Source organism: Belonocnema kinseyi, chromosome 10, assembly GCF_010883055.1.
Source record: "Belonocnema kinseyi isolate 2016_QV_RU_SX_M_011 chromosome 10, B_treatae_v1, whole genome shotgun sequence".
NCBI lineage: Eukaryota > Metazoa > Arthropoda > Insecta > Hymenoptera > Cynipidae > Belonocnema > Belonocnema kinseyi.
This window is the reverse complement of record NC_046666.1, coordinates 89,687,173-89,710,413: the sequence shown is the minus strand read 5'-3', so window position 1 is coordinate 89,710,413 and position 23,241 is coordinate 89,687,173.

Sequence of the window (23,241 nt, the reverse complement as noted above, 5' to 3'; positions counted from 1 at the left end):
ATTTTGAATTGCAGACAATCGTTCCCGGAGTTATCGCATGCTCATCGCAAGCAATAATAAAAAACGTGTTTTGCGGGAGCGCCATATTTTCCCAGTCTGCTTTAATAGAATGTTGTTAACATTACCAAAAAGAATCTTGACATAGTAGATTTAACCCCTAAATGAGAATTGTAATTATGATTTTTTATAGGTTCTTAAGGATATGTTTGTAATTACTGTTATTCAAATTATCAAGCAGAATATATTTTTCATAAAATAAACAGATGGCTTAATGTGCATTACATTAATTTTATTTTATAATTTTATTTTTATTTTTGAAATTTTTCTCATTGAGAACCTGCATTGCAGTGACGTCACGGCCACGGGTTCAATATCATCGAAAGAGGTAACCATTCTCGCCCCCGCTCCCATTGCTGCCATTAGGACTCACAATCACCGCTGCTTCCGATATCATAGCTTAAATTTTGAAATTTACTTGATCAAAGCTTTAAAAGAGGCCCTAAATATTATTATTCTGGCCTACAAATTGGAAAATGTATTGTATGGAAATGGAGGAACACTTACAAGAAGTTTCATCTCAAAAGCATCCCCTTAAACATATCAAATTGTACACTGAAGTTGAACTCATTTTATACTGATAGTTTGTCATGCAAATGACTTAGTCGGTTTTTTTGTTAACAGGAACCTGCATTTGCTCCAGTACAAATCGCCTGATATATTTCCGACGTTTTTTCCAGGATACTTGAGATTTTATTTATTTGTTCAGAAATAGAAGAATTGTGCAGCTAATCCAATTTAATAGCGCAGCCGTTGACAATACGTCCACAATAGATAGAACCTTTTTTGTGCCCTATAAAATTATGAACATTTTTTCACATCACCATATTCGATCTAAAATCAACAGTTCTCCAGTAATTTTAAAAAACATGTTATTGTTTAACACTATCCACAATTTCGGAACTTTGCCGTACACGTATGTTTGGGGACTTTTTACAATATCTTTATAAAGCCATTGCCAACGTATCTGCGAAAAAAATGCTACTTTTACGAATTTTTTTCTCAAATCCTTCATTGACTGGACTACTTATTGAGTTGATCGAGCCTGGTAATGGAACGTTACACGTGTTTTCTTAAAGTTAAGTGCATGTGACACAGCTAAATACCTATACTACCGACCTCACTTTATCAGTTCACTGAATGTTTTTTTGAACCTAAGAACTTTTTTTGTAAGTGAAATATCGAGTTAGGTACTGAATTTTGGTAGGAACTTCACTGAAATTTATTTTATCTTTTTTCTGAACCTCGACATTTTTTGAACGTTCGAACTTTTTTTATACATAAAATATCGGTGTCAAACTTTGAGAAATGCAAGAGCCGAAAGAAAAATAGGTTTAAGTACAAATCTTAATAATAAAAGATGTAAAAAATATATATTTCAACTATCAACTCCATCGGCATTAGCCGGTAACGTTGTACACGAAAATACGAACCCTGGCGGCCACTAGACGAGGCTCTACAGTGTTCGTATTTTCGTGTACAAAGTTAGCGGCTGATGCCAATGGAATTGATAGTTGAATTTTTTTTACATCTTTTATTATTAAGCTTTGTACTTAAACGTAGTTTTCTTTCGGCTCTTGCATTTTTCAAAGTTTGAGACCGATATTTTATGTATAAAAAAAGTTCGAACGCTAAAAAAATGTCGAGATTCCGAAAGAAGATAAAATAATTTTCAGTGAAGTTTCTATCAAAATGCAATACCTAAACGTACTTTATTGTACTTTAATAGATTTTCCAAAGTATCAGCTTGATATTTTATTTACAAAAAAAGTTCTTAGGTTCAAAAAAACATTCAGTGAACTGAAAAAGTGAGGTCGGTAATATAGGTATTTAGCTGTGTCACATGCCCTTAATATGAAAAAATACTCCGTGTTTGAAATACATTCAAAATTAGTGAAATTTTTTATACAAATTTAACGAAAATTTCATTAAAATTTGTGAAATTTTTGGTGACAAAACAGAAAATATTTTAGTCAGTATTAAAATAAAAAATATCTTTTTATGTTTTCATCCTACGCATTTTTGATAAATTTTTTAACTGCCAGCAGTTCGCTCTTGAATTGCAAAATAAAATATTAACCTCAAAATCTCAATAAGTTGTTACCGCATCTTATATCAGCAATAAAATTTTATAACAAATTCCATTCTTCACAGGAATAATACTTAATGTTAATTTTTATATTGAATGCACATGATAACTAAAACATTAACTTATAACTAAAAATACACCAATGTTACACTAACTTTACTCAATATCAGAAAAGTACCATTAAACTACTTGCACTTCACCTTCACCACAAAACAGCTGCATAAAATATATAGGCTTCCAATGTTTTATGTGCTTTTGCATAATATATGGTTTAGGAAATGTGGGATTGAATGAATTATGTTCAGTTTTATGGATGTATTGGTTCTTCATATCCGCCGACAATTTTGCCAAATACTCAATCTTTATTTTATAAAAGTGCAATTTTGAAAACCTATAGCAACAGATACATACTATAGGGATGTACGGGCACTTTCATTATCACCTAATGTTCGGCGAGAAACTAGTTTTTGACCAACTAGAAAGGAATTTACAACAAAATAGTTGATTCTCAATAAAAAAGATGCATTTTCACGAGAGAAGGTTTATATTTCTAACAAAAAAAAAAAAAAACAAATTTTCAACAAAATATGGGAAGTTTCAAACAAATAATTCCATTTTTAACTAAAAAAGATCAAGTTTCAATAAAAAAAATGAAATTTTCTACAGATTATTTCAAGTTTTAAATAAAACAGATGAACTTGACACCAAATAGTAAAAGTTTTAACAAAACAGAGGAATTTTCAATTACATATATTAATTTTCTATTTAAAAATTTGTTTTAAATAAATAATAGAATTTTCAGCTAAATTAATTTTGAATGCAAGAACAATATTATAAAAAGTATTTAAAATAAGATAGAATTCACTTAAAATCAGGCGGGTTCTGCACATTATTTAGCAGAATCTCTCAGCGATTAAAATTGTTTTATAGTAAATTATGCAAGACGTTTTTTTCTTATCTAAGACAAAAAAATCGAATTTCGACATCTATGTTAAGAATAATAAAAAACAGATTAACTTTCTACGCATAACATTAATCCTCTACAAAAAACTGTTAGTTTTTAACCAACAATGATATAATGAAAATTTCCCTTAAAGATATTAATTTTTAAGAAACAAACAAAAATCAAGAAAATAGTTGAATCCTCAATAAACAAGATAAGATTTTAACAAAGAAAAATAATTTTCTGCCAAAAAGACGAATTTCCAAAGAAAAAATTAATTTTTAATAAAAAATATAATTTTTCATCCTGAAATTGTGCAGTTGAATTTTTAATCAATTTTTAACAAAATAGTTGAACCCCAATGAAAAAGATCAGTTTTCGAACAAATAGTAGAGTTTTCAACTAAAAAAGATACATTTTTAACTGAAAATATAAATATACAAAACCAGAAATAGGATAATTCCGTTTTAGTTAAAAGAATTAATATTTAAGAACAAACAATTAAATTTCAACAAATCAATTGAAATTTTACTAAAATAGATGCATTTGATGATATATAGTTGAACCTTCAAGCAAACAGATGTATTTTCAACTGAGAAGATTAATTTTATATAAAAAAGACGATGTTTAAAACAAATAATTGCATTTTCAACCCAAAAATGTCAATGTTTAATTGCAAATTTAAGTGTTCCACCAAAAGTGGGATAGTTAATTTTTTAGTTAGCGAATTTAATTATTAACAAACAAAAAAACGGAATGTGCAACTTATTATTTTTTTTCTTAATCACAAAGATGAATTTTCAAACAAGAAGACTAATTTCCTATAAAAAAACGAATTTTCCTTGAAATATGTGCATTTTCAAACAAATGGTTGATGTTTTAACTACAAAAGATCAATTTTTAACTTCAAATTTCAATTTTCTACCAAAAATGGTATAATTCAGTTTTATCTTATATAAATTAATTTTGACCAACTATAAAGGAACTTTCAGCAAAATAGTTGAATTCTCAATCAAAAAGATGAATTTTCACGAGAGATGGTTTATATTTCTAACAAAAAACACAAATTTTCAACAAAATACGGGAATTTTCAAACAAATAATTTCCATTTTTAACTAACAAAGATCAAGGTTCAATAAAAAATATCAAATATTAAACAAAAATAGAATAATGCAGTTTTTAGATTATAAAAGTTAATATTCAATAACAAAAATTAAATTTTCTACAGATTATTTCAAATTTTAACTAAAACAGATGAATTTGAAACCAAACAGTAGAAGTTTGAACATAAAAGATGAATTTTCAATCACGAAGATTAATTTTCTATTAAAGAACTTTCTTTAAAATAAATAACAGAATTTTGTATAAATTGTTAATATAAGTTGTTCGCTTTAGGGTCCGGTGAATTGAAACTAATTAAGTTGTTTCAAACGTTTCGGCACACAATGGTGGCCTTCATCTGTGAGTTTTATTAAATCGGTGAAAAGTACATAATATCTTGTAGGTACGCAGTTTTACAATTGGAAGCATTGTTTTTTGATTAATATCTTAGTTGTGAACTAATAAAAAATGAAAATTACTTATTTTTTAATTTAAATTTTATGTAATATTATTAAGAACTATTGATCAATCTTACAGTAATCTTAAAACATTATTTTAAAGAAGTACAATTGATGTGAAAATAATACCAATGTAGTCAGAAAAGTTTTGTCATCAATTTTTTATTTAATGAAACAATTTTCAATCGAAAAAGTTGTTTACAAATTATTTGTTCAGTGATTTTTTATTATTTTATTCCTTTTGTTTTATTTTTCAAATAATCTGTTTGTACGAAAATTCTTATTATAAATTGTAAGAAACCTTATACAGATGTAAAATTTTTTCAGCTAAATTAATTTTCAATCAAAAAAAAATATTCAAAAAAGTATTTAGAATAAGATAGAATTCAGTTAAAATCAAGCAAGTTCTATACATTATTTAACAGAATCTCTCATCGATAAATTTTTTTATAGTTAATTATGCAAGACGTTTTTTTCCCATATAAGACAATGAAAAATCGAATTTGGACATCTATGTTAAGAATAATCAAAAACAGATTAATTTTTTAACCATAAAATTAATTCTCTACAGAATAAGATTAGTTTTCAACCAACAATGATGTAATGAAAATTTTCCTTCAAGATATTAATTTTTAATAAACAAAAAAAAAATCCAGAAAATAGTTGAGTCCTCAATAAACAAGATAAGATTTTAACAAAGAAAATTAATTCAATTATAAATATACTTTTTCGTCCTAAAATTGTGCAGTTGAATTTTTAATAAAATAGTTGAATCCTTAATCAAAAAGATCAATTTTCAAACAAATTTTGGAGATTTCAACTTAAAAAGATGAATTTTTAGTTTAAAATTTAAATATATAAAACCAGAAATAGGCTAATTTCTTTTTAGTTAAAAGAATTAATATTTCACAAGAAAGAATTAAATTTTAAAAAAATAATTGAAATTTCACTAAAATAGATGCACTTGATGATACATAGTTGAACAAATAGATGAAATTTCAAATGATTAGATCAATTCTTAATTTTAAACATCAATTATGTACCAAAAATTATATAATCCAATTGAATCTCCCGCGATCAAAACGGAACACGCTCGAAATGCATTGGTATCAGTTGGCCTCTTGGTTAATCTCGTTCTAGATTTTTTCAAGTCGGATTTTCAATTTCTTTAAATTAAAATATGCTTTAAAAAAATCGAAAATCCGACTTGAAAAAATCAAGAACGAGAATAACCAAGAGACCAACTGAAACCAAGGCATTTTGAGCGTGTCCCGTTTCGCGGGAGGCTCAATTTTATTTTACATAAATTAATTTTTGAATAATTATGAAGAAATTTTCAAACAAATAATTGAACCCTCAATGAAGAAGATGAATTTTCAACCGCGAAGAATAATTTCCTACCTTAAGAAGAGGGTTTAAAAAAATTAAATTTCTAACAAAATGATCCATTTTTTTAAACATCATTTTTCTATCAAAAATGATATAATGGACGTTTCTCTTAAATAAATTAATTTTTCACCAAAAAAGGAATTTTGAACAAAATAATAGAATCCTCGAAAAAAATGAAATTTCAATTAAGAAGTTTATTTTTCTACCAAAGCTGACGAATTTTCCACAAAATTCTGAATTTCGCAATACTGTATCAAAACAGATAAATTTGTTTCCAAATAATTCAATCTTTAAGGAAAAAAGATCGATTTTAAACCAAAATTATTAATTTTCTACCAAAACAGAAAAATGAACAAAATTGAATTATTAAGTAAAAAAGGTCCATTTTCAATTCAAAATATAAATTTTCAATAAAAAATAGTAGAATCGAAATTTCTTTTGAAGAAATTGGCTTTTGACAAAGAGAAAAGGAATTTTGTTTAAATAACTGAATCCTTAATGAAAAGTATTAATTTTCAACTAAGAATTTAATTTTTCTACAAAAAATTACGAATTTTCTAAAAAATCTAGAAATTTTCAAACAAATATATGATTTTTATCTAAAAAATATCATTTTTTAACCAAAAGTAATATAAGCAGATTTTACCATTATAGAAATTAATTTTAAAAAAATATAAATTTGAAGAAAATAGTCGAATTTTCAATCAAAACGGTTCGTTTTAAACCGAATCAGATGAAGATTCAATTATGAACTTAACATTCAACGAAAAATAGGATAGTTCAGTTTTCAGTTAAAAAAAAATAATTTTTAACTTAAAGAAGTGCAATTATAAAAAATAGCTGAGTTCTCTACTAAAACAGATTGTAATTAAAAATATCAATAAATTTTAAACCAGAAATGGAAAGTTACATTTTCACTTCAATAAATTAATTTTGAAAAAAAAGAATGGCTAGAAAAATGGTTGAATCCTAAATCAGCAAGATGAATGTTCAAACAAGGACATTAATTATCTACTAAAAGAGATTACTTTTTTTTAAAATCCATAAATTTTTAAACAATTAGTTAGATTTTTAACTCAAAAAGATCACGCTTTAATTAAAAAAATTAATTTTCCTCATAGTTGAATATTCTGTACAAAAAAATTAATTTTCAACAACAAAAAAACAGTGTTATAAAAATTATTTCATTTTTAAGCAATAAGATTAATGTCTTACAAAAAGACGAATTTTCAACCAATTACTTGATTTGTAAACTATAAGGGAACAGTTTAAAATAATTTTTTGTTGAAAATGTTCAACAATTTAGTTGATTTTTTTATGTCTTAACTAAATTGTTTCTTGGTTAAAAAGTCATCACTTTGGGTAGAAACTTGATTTTCTTGGTGAACATGAACCCAATAAAAATGTATCCCTTTTGGTTGAGAATTCAACTATTTTTCTGAAAACTTGCCTCTTTGGGTTGAAAATTCAACAATTTTGTATATATTTTTCTTTTTTCTTTGTTCGTTCTAGAGCTTTGCGTTCGATAATTTCTTCATATATACATCTACAATTGTAATTTAGTAGTTGTGAATTATCTTTTGCTAAAACTCCTTTGTTGAGGACTCAACTATTTTGTTTAAAATTCGTCTTTTTTGTTTGCATTCGACTACTTGGTTAAATGTTAAACTAATTGACTAAAAAAGGATTGTTTTGGGTTAAAGATTCATCATGTCAGGTGAAAATTAAATTTTTGTTGAAAATTCTTTCGTCCTTTGGTTGAAAATTAATCGTTTTGTTGAAAATTTCTCTAATTGTTTTAAGGTTGAACGACCTTTAACAAATTAATTTTTTAGCTTCAAGATTCATTATTTTAGTTTAAAACTGATCTCTGGTTAAAAATTAAAAAAATTTGCTGCATTTTTGGTTTCAGTTCTGTTGAGTTTGTTTTAAAATAATCATATTTTTCAGTTTTTGGTTGAAAATTTACCTAATTATTTAAAAGTTTTACTATTTTGTAAAATTTTGTTTAAAAGAGATTTTCAACGAAATATTCAAATTTTTAACCAAAGTTGAATTTTCGAACCAGTATGTAAAATTTCAACAAAGTAGTTGTATTTTTAACCTGAAAATATGGATTTTCGAAAGAAAATGTAATATTTGATATTTCAACGAATGCAGATGCTGCCAAGAAATGCACTGTAAAAATAAGGAAACGAATTTTCAATCCTAAAGATTAATTTTATATAAGAGATTCGAATTTAAACCAAAAGTAGAAAAGTGACTTTTTTAAAAAAGAAGTTAATTTATTTCAGAAAAAAAAATGTTAGGAAAAAAGTAAATCTTTTAACCAAAGAGATGAATTTTTAACTAAAATTATGTATTTTTCAACTAGAAAGACGAATTTTCAACAAATAAAGAATTGTCAGTTAGGAAATAAAAATTTTTTTCCAATTCCTAAAATTTGAAGTGAAAAGACTATTTTTCTGTAAAACAGTTATAACACCTTTGCCCTCCATCTACCATTACAAACCCCATTTTTCACAACACCTTCACCCCACATAATTAGTTTTCAAGTATTTATTTGTTGAAAGTGTTATTTTTAATACAAAATTTCATTAATTTCAATGCAATTTGAAATATAATAATTAAAAGTTTAATTTTAAAGAAAATATTTATGTTTTTCATCAACTTTAATGTGAAAATTCCAGGGAAAAGAGGGAGGCTTAACTAAGCCCGATATTCGGCAATTGGTGGAAATTTGTGTTCAATAATGTTTTTTTCCAACTTTGTAAGGGTTTATCTACTCTTGCAATCAAAATTCGTACGGTAATCATTTATCGCGTTATTTCTCATAAAGTAGTGTAATGATTGTGTATAAATCGTAATAATGAAATAGTTATTACTTAAATTTTTTATGACATTGAGCGCATGAACTAATATTGGGTAGACTTGACCAAGATTTTCAGGGGAGAGTTTACCAAGTGGCAACAGGCTTATTATATGTGTTTTTCTACCTACAAAGTCATTAATTATTATAATGCGCGTGCAAAAATTTTACTAAGTTGATTTATAAAATTGTGGTTTGAAAATGCAAATTTCCTTATTTAAAGAATATGATTATCATCGATGTGAGTTGCAAAATTGTAATAAATATTACAGTTTCAGATACAGAACTCATCCCTTGGGGTCTTATTTTATTTTATACTAATATTTTGTAACATTCATTAAATATGCATAACATAGAAAAGATAGGCTTTTGATTTATTTTTTTTCATAAAAAGATAAATAGGCGTGCGCCGTTGCGCGCGCAAGACTGCTAGTATCATATTAAATTACTGTAATCAATTGAAAATTACTTAAAATCTTTGAAACCTCTCACAAATTTTTCAAATCGTTCAAAATGTTTTGAAACACCTAGAAATTTTTTTTAAAGATATTTAAAGTACTTTGGAATTTTTTAAAATAATCCTTCTAAAAATTTTGTAATTGATTGAAATTCCTTTAAATTATAAAAATAAGTTGAAAATTCTTTGACATCTTTTAAAACATCCTCAAATATTTAAAATCATTTAAAATCTTTTGAATTTTCTTGAAATTTTGTAACGTTCTTGAAAGTTCCTTGAAATTTTAAATATTCCCTGAAATATTTCAAATCCTTTAAAAGCTCATACTAAATTACTAAAATCATTCGAAAATTACTTGAAATCTATTAAAATATCCTAAAATATATCAAATCCTTTAAAGTGTCATATTTAATTACTGTTATCAATTGAAAACTCCTTGGATTACCCGTTTAGCTCTGCCCTATACCCTTTTTTTCCTATACTTCTTCCAATTTTTTCATCCACATCACTCCCTATTCGTTAATTATCCAAAATCCACCTTACACATTCATACACACTCAACTGTCGTCCTCCAGCCTTTTGACCATCATATACCGTCTATTGTACGTCGAATCCATGATCTTTTTCCATTTCTCTTCTCCTTTTCTTAATAATAGCTCTGACTTTATGTCCTGCACTCCATAACCCCTTCTCGTATATTACAAACCCTCCTCTATTGTTTCCGTCTTCCTCTTATTTCGAATTTCGCAAATTGCCTCTCGTTTCCTTCTTCCAAACTTGGTCTAAGCATACTTGTGCTATTCTACTCCTCACTTCCTTTTTTAGCTTCTCCTCAAACTTCCAGGCTCTCTTAATTTGTCTAGTAACCATTTTTTCCTCTCTAATTCTTTCCCTAACATGTATCCTGGACAACTCCAGGTAATCCCAATTACCTATCTTAGAAATCGCTCTTTCCAATACCTTATACTTGACCCATTACTTTACTCGCACATTCTATTCTTTTCCTCGCCTGAAGATCGTTTCCCCCTCTTACCTGAAACAAAAAACCTAGGTAACAGAACTCATCGACACTTTCCACTGTTGGTCCGTTTCTCTTTCAAACGTAATCTATTATCTTTTTTCTGCTTCTGAAACACATCACCTTGGTCATTTCTACGTTTACCTTTAGATCCTTTGCTCCCACATACTCTTCGAATATTTTCATCATTAGGTCCACCCCCTTCTTTTTGTCTGCCAGCAGAACTAGTAGCCTGGGACCATGACATTTGGAAGTTATAACTTTTTCATTTTTTACGTAGAGATTAAGGTACTGAAGAACTCAAACATTTGCATTTTTTATTTTCAAAGAGGCTATTAATAAGATAGATATGAAGTATACGAAATATAATATGATGAAATTATTAAAAAAAAATATGAACAATATCATTTCTAGAGTCATACTAATTATTGTCTTAGGCAAAAATCATATAAAAATTGGATTTTTCAATATTTTGTAAACAAAAAATTCATAAAAGTAATAATATTTTAATTTTAGTTCTTCAGTTCGTGTAATAAGTTATGTTTTCCTCTTGCTTGGTTGTTTATCCTTTTTTATAAAAACAATATATACTCATTCATGCATTGACCTAGTAATTGTAGGATCATATAGAAATATATTCACCAGCAACCTCAGTTTCATATAATAGCAATTTATCCAGTCACAATAATATTACGTAGCTACGTATGATTTTCGAGCCAAGGGGAAGACATTTTTTGTTTTAAAAGGTCTATTTGATCACATCTAGAGACAAAGGCAATATTTACGTTGGAAATTTAACGATTAAGCGAACTTGCCTAAGTGAAGTTCGATCGTGATTATACGATCGCTTCATTTGAAAGGATTACTATTGTAGTTCCGCTACATTGTAAAAAATCGTTTTAAAATTGCACTCCAAAGTGTAAATTTACACATATAAAATGTCACCCGCTATCGTACGGCCCTGCGGGCCCATGATTAGGAGTGGGGAACAACACCCCCAGTCCATACACCGAAACCTGCCCCGAGGAGCTCAGTCTTGAGTCTTGTGCTCCCTCCGAGCGAACCTGGTTGGTACCCGTTACACCCAAGAACTGGATCCCAACCCCTCTGGACAACGCCATCCACTATTTCCTAGCTCACCGGACGCCCGCCAAAAACCACCCTCATCTCAGTGGAAGCCTCACGCCATCCCGCCGTTATCAACCTGTTCTCGGGGAAGCCAACGAGACTTTCCAGCGCTTGTGGGACAACAAGTCCCCTTGAACTCTGTAAGTTGGTTAATAAAACCAAATATATTTTGTTAATTGCCTTTACCCATTATTGACTTCACCCTTTCTCGACTTCCAAATCCTTTTCTCTCCCTTAATTTGCGAGATCCCTCACAGTGTGTAAAAAAAGGACTCACTCTGTACATGGTAAAATTCCCCAGACTGGTAAAATTACCGACTGCACATAAATGTCTATTTTCTAACGAAAATTTCTCCACTTTATAGTAATTTTAGAGTCGTCCGTAAAATATTCCACATTTGCGTAATTTTCGCGAGAGAGCTTTTTTTCGCTCGTTTGTTTGCGTGTTATGAGCGAGTGTACATTTTAGTTTGCAAACTTTATAGCTCACTTTCGGCGAAAGCATAAATGCGAGTGACTGATTTTAAATTATAAATTTTATGCCATATAAGCTTGCCTAATTATAAATATATTCTTAATATGATCATAATGATTTAAGTATTTGAGGTTAGGTTGATATTTTGGCGAAATTTTTAACTTTCCATTGTTTAATTTAACGTCACATATTAAATTTTTAGTTTAGTTGAAAATTTTACAATTTTGTACAATTTTAGACATTTTTATACTAATTTCACGCCGTTGCGCGTGAGTCCACTTTTTACATACGTTTAGAGTACTAAAATTCAACAATCTTTTTTACAGTGTACTTTACGCCAGATCGCCACAAATTTAGGAGCCAAAACTTTCCACCACCGCCTCCCTGTGCCTGCTTGTCGAGACTTCATTAAGTTTAGATCTGTCCTGTAAATTGTCTGAAAGTTCTTTCCGGCACCCGAAAGAACTCTTAGGAGAGAAATAAATTCTTTTTGATAAAGAAAGGTAAGGTAATTTACAAAAACCTTTGTTTTAATTTCAGAAAAACACAGAACAATTTTTTTGGCCTCTAAGTTATCAATTTTTTCTTAGAACCTCATTATAGAAAGTTTCATTATCGGGTGTGATTTTAAAGGCTGTAGAGGTTGCCCCATGTCTAACACTGTGTGGTAAATTCTTTATCAATGCCGCATTGGGACAAAACCGACTTGGTCCAGCGGCTAAGAATTTGGCAACACACTGCTTTGTTGGGCTTTCTGTTAGCCAGGAACTGTTTTTTTACAATTGGTTTCTTTTCTTAAATGCTTAGTAACGAGAAGGTAATGTTTTAAGGGTTTAGTAACACAAAGTTGTGGATTATCCTTAAAAAATGGTTGAAAAATATACGGTTGACAGGTTACTTTCTGAGACTTATTAAATCACTGTCTATCAGCGAGGAAGATTGCATTCAGTGGCCTGCACCTAAATATAGAAGTATTATCAGTATTTCTAACAATTTCTGTATATTAAGTGACTTGAATGGGTACCAAGAAGAAACTTTATCGAGGACAGGCGGGAGGTTCCAAGTTTTTAAATACTTAGGACGTGAGGGTTTCAACCTGTAAACCCCTTTGAAGAAACGATTCACTTTGCTGTCTGTTACGTTTATTGATGAAATGAGTGCAAGTACAGAACGGTCTGTATTTAAGGTTCCATACGATGCTCTGTCGTTGAAGGATTCGCCTAGGAATTCTAAAACTCTGTTAGAGTGTTGATTAAATGGATTTAGATTTTTGCCGTTAAAAAAATTCCACTATTTTCTCATTACATTGTCATATTTTTTGACTGTAGAATCTGCCAAAGATTCCAATAAAACCTTTAATGCTGACCTTTAATAGCTTTCCCAGACAGCCATCCTGCAGCCAGGGTAAGTGAGGCTGCTAATGGGCGTTGACTGGACCTACAAGGCGGCAGAAGGAGAGTTCAACTTGGAGAAAAAATTAATGGTTTTCCTATTAACATCGATTGAAAAAGCGGAAACCATGGTTGTGAAATCCACCAGGGAACGACGACATTGACACAGGCCACATCTGTCAGAATTTTCCGTAATGTCCTTAGGATCATGAAAAAGTGGGGGAAAGCGTGAAACTTCCAATTTTTCCAAGAAATCGCAAAGGCATTGAAAGCTTCTGCGTCGGGATTTCGAATCCAGCATCAAAAGATGGTACATTTTGCGTTAGAACTGGTTGCAAATAAATCGATGGTAGGGTTCGGGAAGGTTTGCAAGATCTCTTTGTAGGCATAATCAGCTAACTTCCATTCGGTGTCTACGTTGCGATTCCGAGATTCCCTATCAGCATGGACATTATTTTTTGACGCGAAGTATGACGCATAGATCCACAGTTTACTAGACTCGCACCACTTCCAAATTTCTCTACTGAGAGAATATAAATGAGGGTATTGTATTCCGCCCATTTTATTTATGTAGGCAATTACTGTTGTGTTGTCGATTATTAACAGAATCGCACAGCTGTGCAGTTCGACAGCAAAAGTTTTAAGGACCCAAAACGACGCTAATAGGTCTAAGCTGTTCATGCTCCAGCATTGTTCCTATTAGTTCCAGAACCCATGGACTGATTCGCCTTTACAATAGGCTGCCCAACAAGATTTTGAAGAGTCAGCGGAAATTTTCTTCTCGAAAATAAATTGACGTATTGGGCTTCGTGACAACTGTATGTTATCACGAATCCAAATTAAATTAGTTCTTATGGATTCCGGAAGAAACATGAATTCGTCATAATTACAATAAGCTAAAGTCAAGCTTGAAACTTAACCCGCTCTAGGGCTTAGGTGTAGTCCATTTCCTACGGAGTCGCTGAACAGCAAGAAATCATTGTTCCATTTAGTTGGAAAACTCGAATAGTAGATGATTTTTTCTTCAGAGAGATTTCTATCAAGGAACATATTTTTTCTCTTTTGTTTGAAGAACACTCTAACATTAAGGTTTCGGAAATAAAGGTGAACTCTACAAACTTTAAACTTTTTTTCGGAACGAGGGAACCAAAATCATCTAGATATACTACCGATAACAGTCTCTTATCCCTCAGATGGCTCCCAACTGGCTTAATGATTTTTGTGAATGCAAACGGACAAATGTTTAACCTGAAATGTAGACAATGAAACTCATATAAAGTTCCTTCAAAGGAAATCCTAAACAATTTGCGGTATCTTTTGTCTATTGGCACTAAGAAATAGGCATTCTTTATGTCAAGGGTTTCCATATAGCAATTTTTCGTTATCAACTTACAGGCAGTTCGAGCGTCTTCTAGCTTAAAGTGGGGTATTTCGATGAATTTATTCAAGGCTTTCAGATCAAGGATAAATCGTTTCGACTAATTTTTATGATCGGTATGAAAATAAATAGATAAAAATGCCCCTTTTAAATATCTACAAGGACTGATAGCTCCCATTTCTAATAACTCGTCAATCTCAGTTGTTAGAGATGTAAGTTCGTCCTGATTTGAAAATGTCGGGCAGTTTTTGCCATGATTTCCACTTGAACGGAATTTGGTAACCTTCTACCAACTGACGGACGAAGGCTTCCATAGTAATCTTCTTCCAAGAGGGAAGAAAATTTCGCAAGCGACCTACCATACTAACCGTTATTTCCGCTTCTATCGCGTTGAAGGTCGAGATGTTCATCTCGTTTGCTGCCCTCAAGACGTCAATTAAGATTTCTTGTAGGGTTGTTGGTTCGGTAAAGCATTATGGCTGTTGCTCGTCCACGAAGGCCTCTGCTTCCTTGTGAACGAGCTGTTCGAGTTTAAAGATCCAGAGCTTTGGTTATTGGGAGTCTTCTCCGAAGGTACTGGTGGTTTAAAAGACTTTCCGATCTTCTCCAACGAGTTCACTTCGTTAATCTTCTCATTATGATTATCGCCGAATAAGAAAGTGCCAGTAGCATATGTATGCCCTGGCCCAAAGCTGACGACGCCGAGCCTGTTAGACGCTGTGGAATTTTGAAAATGCTCGTCCCTTTTTACAGCGGACTCCCCCATTGACAGCAGCATAACTGGGTTGACCTCTGAAGCATCCAAGAGAATATTCCCTTGTCGAGGGTATTTCTTTAATAGATCCTCTTTTTCTTCTGTTGGAAGAGCTGACCTTAGCCAGAAGTCCCGTCTTGAAACCAGCTCTGGATTCAATTGGATATCTCCGGCACTGACAGTGGTGTGATTTTTCCCCATTTCTCACTCTAATCGCCCTTATCGACGAAGAAAAAGTTGAATGTAGAGATCAAAAAGAAGATGTAAATTTACAGTTGAGTGACGTGAGAAAAATGATGTTAAAAGTAATGCGGATATATGAATCAAAGCAGGAAAAACGGGGAGAGGAAGTAAAAAAAGAAATTAGACGGGAAATGGCCGAGCTTAAGAGAGAAATTAGGAAATGGGAAGAAGTCAACGAAAAACTAGAAAAATGGATGCAGTCACTCTAGCAAAGATTAGGAAAGCAGGAAAAGCCTAATAAAATGGTAGAGAAACTAGAAGTCAGAATGAAAAAAATAGAAAGCTCAAACCGGTCATTTGGTGGTGTGGAGAGTGGCAATAGGGAGAAGGAAAAGCTAAGGAAAATGGAACAAAGAATAGAAAATAAAGAGAGGAAAGAAAGAAAAAGAAAAATAGTGATAAAGTGTATACGATTAGAAGGGAATGAGCTGAAGGAAGGGGTGGACGAAGTACTAAAAAGGATTGATTCTAAGGTAGAGATAGAGGAAATGCGAAATGTAGGAAAGGGAGAGAGAAGAGGGGAGATAATGGTACTAGTGAAACTAAAGAAATGGTAACATAATAGGCAGGCGATGACAAAGAAGAGGTTATTATATGGAGGCGCGGAGAGAGTAGAGGATGATTTGACATAGGTCGAAAGGACGATGCAGTATAAATTAAGGAAAGCAGCGGAAGAGGACAGAAAAAAGGGAAAGAGAACATGATTTAAGTATGGGAGAATACAGATAGCAGGAGTATGGTCGGATTCGGATGAAGAACGGGAAGAGATAGTAAGAAATGAGGACTCGATAAATCAGGAAAGGAAGAAACGGGAGATAGGAAAATAAAAAATAGTAAGAATCAAAAAGAGACGAAAAACGAAAGTAGGGAAGAATGGAAGATATGTTACTGGAATATAGCAGGATTGGAGATAAAGCATAGGGAGTTTATGAGAAAATGGACACAATGGGATGTAACGATAATGATAATATTACAACTAATCCTTTCGCTTTTGTAGCTTAGCCTTCCTCGCTGCGCCTCGCCTTGCACCCCATCCGCTCTTTTCTCGTTATGCCCCGCATTACCAGCCTCTGTCTCCGCGACTTACATCTAATACTTAACTATTTACAATATTTACAGTTTTCTTAAATCTACTTGCTCTTCTATTTACAATCCTTACTTCTCCATTCCTCTTCCTCCTTCCTTCTCTTTTACTCCATCTTACCCAACACCCCCTTCACCCATCCTACTGCCCTTTCGTCACGCCTTTCATGCAACAATACCTCTATGTTTATCCTACTCCTCTCCACCTTTTCACACTCTTCCAATCAGTTCTCAACTTTTGCATCCCCTTTCTCGCATTATTCACACATTCTCTTCTCTCTAGAAAGCCAAAACCTATTATAATTCTCCATGCAACCGCATCTCATTCTCGCTATAAGTTCCTGACTTCCTTGCTCTTCTTTCTCACACAAATATTGCGCTCTCTCCCTTGGCATAATTCACACAGAGTTCCCGTTAACCCTTGACTTTTTTATTTTCTCCTCTGCTTCTGCCTTCTCTTTCTCCATGCCATTCTTGTGAACCAACTCATATACCTTCCCTCCTTCCTCGTTCATCCTTCTCACTTCATCCATCTGCAATCCATTTGTTCTAAAATACCTTTTTGTTTCCACCTTCATCTTTGCACCACTACGTCTGCTCTCCTTCTCCCACCAATACTATCTAACCAGCTTACTTCCCCCCTCTTCCAAAAATTTCTCCTCATATTTACACGTTTGACTCCCTATTATAATCCCTAAACTCGTTCTTCCTGTCTCTCTCCTGACTATATAGTTCGGCGTATTCCTCGCCAACCCCAGTGCTGCAGGACGTAAATATTGTCAATAGTACTCCCCCCCCCCCCCCCAAAGCCCGCCTGCGTCTCCGGCAATATTCCTTTTCCCTCAACATCCTTGCGCAGCCTATCTGCCAACCCTATCGCGTATATTTTGTACGCAGTATTCATTAGCGCAATTCCTTCATATTTTACTGCCCCTCCCTATCACCTTTCTTATAAAGTGGTACGATCAACCCCTCCCTTCACCTTCTTGGGAATCCCTCCCTCTCTATATTTTTTTCACTACCCCCAACAGCATCTGCCTTACCTCTTGTGTATTAAACAGCGACGCATCGTTCTCTACCCCGTCCATCCCTGCTGCCTTAGATGTTTTCAACTTCCTTATCCCTTCCTGATCCTTGAAATGAAACCTTAAAAAATTTCCTCCATTCGTCGCTTCCTATCTTCTCACTTATCCCCACCCTACGTTTGCTTAACCTATTAGTTATCTTCCATACGTCCCCTTCTGTCTTAACACTTTTCAACTCCTCTTACAGTTCTTTTCCTTTTTCTGCTCTTTCTTCTTACACATCGCCCTAAACTCCTACCTCGTTTCTACGTGTTCCTCTATTTTCGCGGTTCCTTCCTTCCACTTCCTATACTTCTTTTTCACCTTTTTCTTCATCATTTTACATTCCCTATCCCAACACGGTAAACCATTCCTTTCTTATTCTTCCTAAAGGTAGAGGTGGTTAAGGCTAGAACGGATGAAGAGGCATAGAAGGTAGTAAAAAGAGAAAAAAAAGTGAATAAATATATTGAAATAATAGAATGGAAAAAAATTTTTTGACATAATAAGGGAAGAAGTAGGCAAGGCGTTAGAAATAATGAAGGATGGAAGTGCACCTGGTATAGATAAGATTCCACATGAAGTATGGAAATATGGAGGGGCGGAACTGGACGAATGGGCATGGATAATATGCATTCGAATATGGAGAGGAGAGTGATGGCCAGAATTATGGAAGGAAGGAGTAGTGATACGAATAGTGAAGAAAGGCAAAGGAGAGGAGGCTAAACATCATAGGGGTGTGACGCTGATACCAACACTGTATAAAGTATATGTAACTGTTTTATTGGAGAGATTTAAGATAGAAATTGAAGAAAAAAAGATCGAGCCATCGAATCAGACAGGGTTTAGAAAAGGAATGGGGGTAATGGACAACATAATATATATGTTCTCAACTATCTAGTAAATAAGAGGATTAAATTAGAAAAGGCTTCAACGATAGCAATGTTCGTGGACTTAAAGGCGGCGTTTGACTCATTAGACCAGAGATAACAGAAGGAGATAACAGAAAGTTTCGAATATGTGAATGGGAGGAGGAAACATGGAGCATGTACGGGAAGGATGTAAGAGAGGAATGGAAGATAAGGGAAGCTGGCAAGAGAATGTGGTTAAGATGCTAGGAGAGGATGGATTAGGAGAAGAATGGATATAGGAGTTGGAGGGTGCTAGAGGAACAAATGAGAGAGAATGAAAGAATGCATGTGAAAAAAGGCAAATTGAGGCATATAAAAGTTAAAGGAAACGGAAATCGCTTAGGTAAGTGGCTGTAAGGGGTTGTACTCAAAACGTGTAACATTATTACTCTTCACGTTTCAAGACCCCCGGAATCCGAAAACCAGGTTTTTACGGCTGTGTTTGCCTGTCAGCCTGTCTGTCTGTTCGTGGATGGTTTTTTTGCTAGCACAATAACTTTCAAAAGAATTGACGTATTAGATTGTCCTTTGGTACAGTCTTTGAGTGTCCTAAACTAAAGGTCAAGTTCGTTACCCAGTCATGTTGGGTAAAAATTCAAAAAGTGAGCACATTTTGAATTATTTTGAGACAACTTTTTTTTAGATTCAAAAATTCTCTTTTTGGATGTTTATAATATTAAAGCGGACGAAAGTTGTATCCTTATTACTTTTTTCATAAAGCCAAAAGTTACCAGAGTAATAGCATTTACAAAATTCCAAAAAACACCCGTAAATAAGCATTTACGGCCAACTAACGCATGATATGATAAAAACTCAAGAAAAGGACAATTTTGAGTTTTTAATGCTCTACAATATTATCATGACAACTTTCTGAATTTCTTTGGAGAGTCGAAAATTCAAATTTCAAAAGCATAAAAAAGTAATTGAAAATCAAAAATTACATTTTTTTCAACAATTTCACAAATTCACAATTAAGTATAATTTGGAATATTTCCAAAAATTCACAAAGATTCTCAAATCACACGCAACTTCTAACACTACGCTGCTGAAGGTCAATAAACTTCTCAGCATAAAATCCTAACCAGCTATGACTGTCGGATGGAACTAATCGCCCCCCCCCCCCATTAATCGAAGTTTCGTGGTACTTTTGCTGTAAGTAGAATCTCCATTCTAGACGCTTTAAGAGACTCTTATTGTGAATTATTCGGAGATGAAGCAATAGGACACTATAACGGCGATGTAGAACACGATGTGGTAGAAAATTCAATTGACTAAGTCTTGGTCTCTGAGTTTACGGATATAATTTAGAAGTTAAAAAAGGTAAGAGTAGACCGTATGTGTAACGTTTAAATTGTAAGAATAAAATTGGAAATAAGCAAATTTAGTTTTTGAAAAAACGGCAGAAGTTGCAATAAAATGTTTCATACCAAATTTTTTGTTAAAAATATGCATTTTTTAAAACAAGGCAATGAAACTACGTCTGTTTCAATATCAATGCCTGTTATGAATGGTAATATTATACATTTTTGGAAATGATATACAATTTAAGAGTCAAATTCGAGGGCGAAGCACGAGATACTTGATGAGAATGTATTCGTTAAAAATCTGTGCATATGTGTGGGGAATATGAAAAGAAAGAGTGTGGAGTGGGAGTTAAATACATTATTGAGCAGGAAGCGCGAGAAATAACATTCGGGCGTCCTAGGTACGCTCAAACTTGTGAACGGTTGTTCGGAATAAGAAAAAGAATTCAGATTGTTGTTTGGAAGAAACAATGCCAGGTCGATGGTCTCTGATGTGCTCGAAGGTTGCAACTATGTCGATTTCTCTCACACCTTCCGCCATTTGATTGAGCACCATGTCGATCAAACAGCACGTGCCAGTTCTTCCAGCTCCGTCCCTATAACATAAATATAAGTGAATGTTGAAAAATCTAATTGGTAATATAGAAGCTCTTATTCTAATAGCTTTAGTGAATAAATATCATATCAAGGTCAATTTTTGTTTTTTAACTAAAACTACTCTTTTTGACATCGGCAATCGAAAAAGGGGAAAATTTTACATTATAAAGTGTGGCCAGGTGATAGGTAATGTTTGACCTTACGAAAAATATTCAGACCTTATTGAAGTTTGAATGACCTTGATATGACCGTAAATACCACATCTGACCTATGACCTGACTACACTTTTTTAAGTAAAATTTTCCGTTCTTTCAATTTCCGATGTGGAACAGAGTCGTTTCAATTAAAAAACAAAGAGTGACCTTCATATGATTTTGATGGTCATGGTCAAGGTCACTCGATGGTTTTTATTTAATGTACATTGTTTAAGTAAGTAAGTAGGGCAAGAGGATGATTTTCACAAGTTAGCTTGCGAAAAGATGTTTAGACCATATTGAAGTTTGAATGACCTTGATACGGCCATCAAGACAAATCCTTACCTATGACCTGGATTCCTCGCTAAAAGTTACTTCAAGAATAGGAACCCATGTGGGAAACCATATGGGATCCTATATGATATTCCTGCCTCAATTTACGAAATGGGATAGGATGAGAAATGACAAGTGGACGGGACACTTGCGTGATTCTTGGTTACGACACTTCGCGCATGCGCGTTACATTTTATTTTTGCTTTCGATGACAGTAGATCGTAAGGAGAAAAGTTAATATAAACAATAGTTTCAATGTTGTAAACAAATATACAGGTTGTCCAAAAAGTCCCGAGACAGCGAAATAAATCCTTAGGTACCTCTACTGAAAAAGCCTACATAGTAAACTACATGAGAAACCACATAGGAACCCATGTGGGAAACCATATGGGATCCTATATGATATTCCTGCCTCAATTTACGATATGGGATAGGATGGGAAATGACAAGTAGAATCATATAGGATCCTAGATGGGTACCCGTATAGAAACGTATGACTTGCCCAATATGAAATCCCATGTTATTTCCTGTGGCAATTCTCCCTACTGGAAATCCTATGTGATTTCCGCTGACAATATTTCCCACTTCAAATCCCCTATAGTATATTGAATTCCCATAATATTTTACTTGGTTAAATTTCATACACGAATGTCCCAACTTAAAATCCTGATCGAATTCCCCATATACATTTATCATTCGTAAAACTATTTGAAAATCCTACTGGGATCCCTTTTCGATATTTCCCGCATAATAATCCTAGTGGGATCCCTAGCAAAATTTTCAGACATCATCGCCTATTGGAAGGAAACCCTTCCAGTGAAACCAAAATTTGGCGACGTCTTTACGATATCGTTACGACATCTGTACGACAACTTTTCGACATCCTATATCCATGTCGCTTCGGTGTGTTTGCGTTATCGTAAAGACATAGTCAGATAATACGACTTATTTACGATATCGTAAAGATACCTTAACGACATGAACATAGGACGTCGTAAAATTGTCGTAAAGATGTCGTCACGATGTCGTAAAGACGTCGCGAAATTTTGTGCCCAATGGGCTCGTGGGATCCCTTCTCAATATTTCCCTAGAAGGGACCTTTATCAAATTCCTATAAGTAAAATTTCTCACCTCTATTCCATTTCTAAAAAATTCTTTGTGGTTTCCTTGCAGGATTTTACTATCTCAATTCATATTTAGAAAATCCCACCTCTATTTCCCTTTTAAAGAATCCCTCGTGGCGATTCCTTGCTGGGATTTCCTAGATAAAATTCGTATTAAAAAAACACCTGAAAAAGTCCTCCTGTGGGCCCTTGCATAATTTTTAATATTAAAAAGAAAAGAAATACATATTTGCAATTTATATAAACATGTTTTATTTATTTCGCAGTAACGGACTGATGAATTACAGAGAAAAATTATCTTTATATATGACGAATTTTTATACAAAAATACAAGTTTTCAGAAAACTCACTAGACTTGAACCAGTCTCAATCACATTTTTGCAAAAAGATCTATAAAGAGGATTTTAATTTAATTAGTAAAGTATATCTTTCATAAAAGTATGGTAAAAAAGGCTTTATTTTTTTTAATGCGTCCTCTGAAAACTGTTCCTCGTGATGTCAAAAATCTGGATGATATATTTTACTAAAAGTAATACAGCCCAGTTATGTCAAAGTAAAATAATCCACTCACAGTTGAAATGAAAGTAAAATAATAAGTTATGGCAAAAATGGGTTCGCCTGTTTGTAGTCATATACAGATAGACTAAGGAATAGACAAAGATAAGAGTCCTCGGTCACGAAATGTAGAAAAAGAGATGAAAAATGATTAAAACTGGGGATAGGTGAAAATAGCGTTTTATGGATACAAAGTGACCCCTAGAGAGATAAAATAGTTCTATATGATCTATATGGTAAAAATAGACGTAAATTTAGATTGACAAAGAGATAGAAAAAGATAGACGTTGCTAGATTCGGCCTTTTTTAACCCTCCCTCCCTCCAC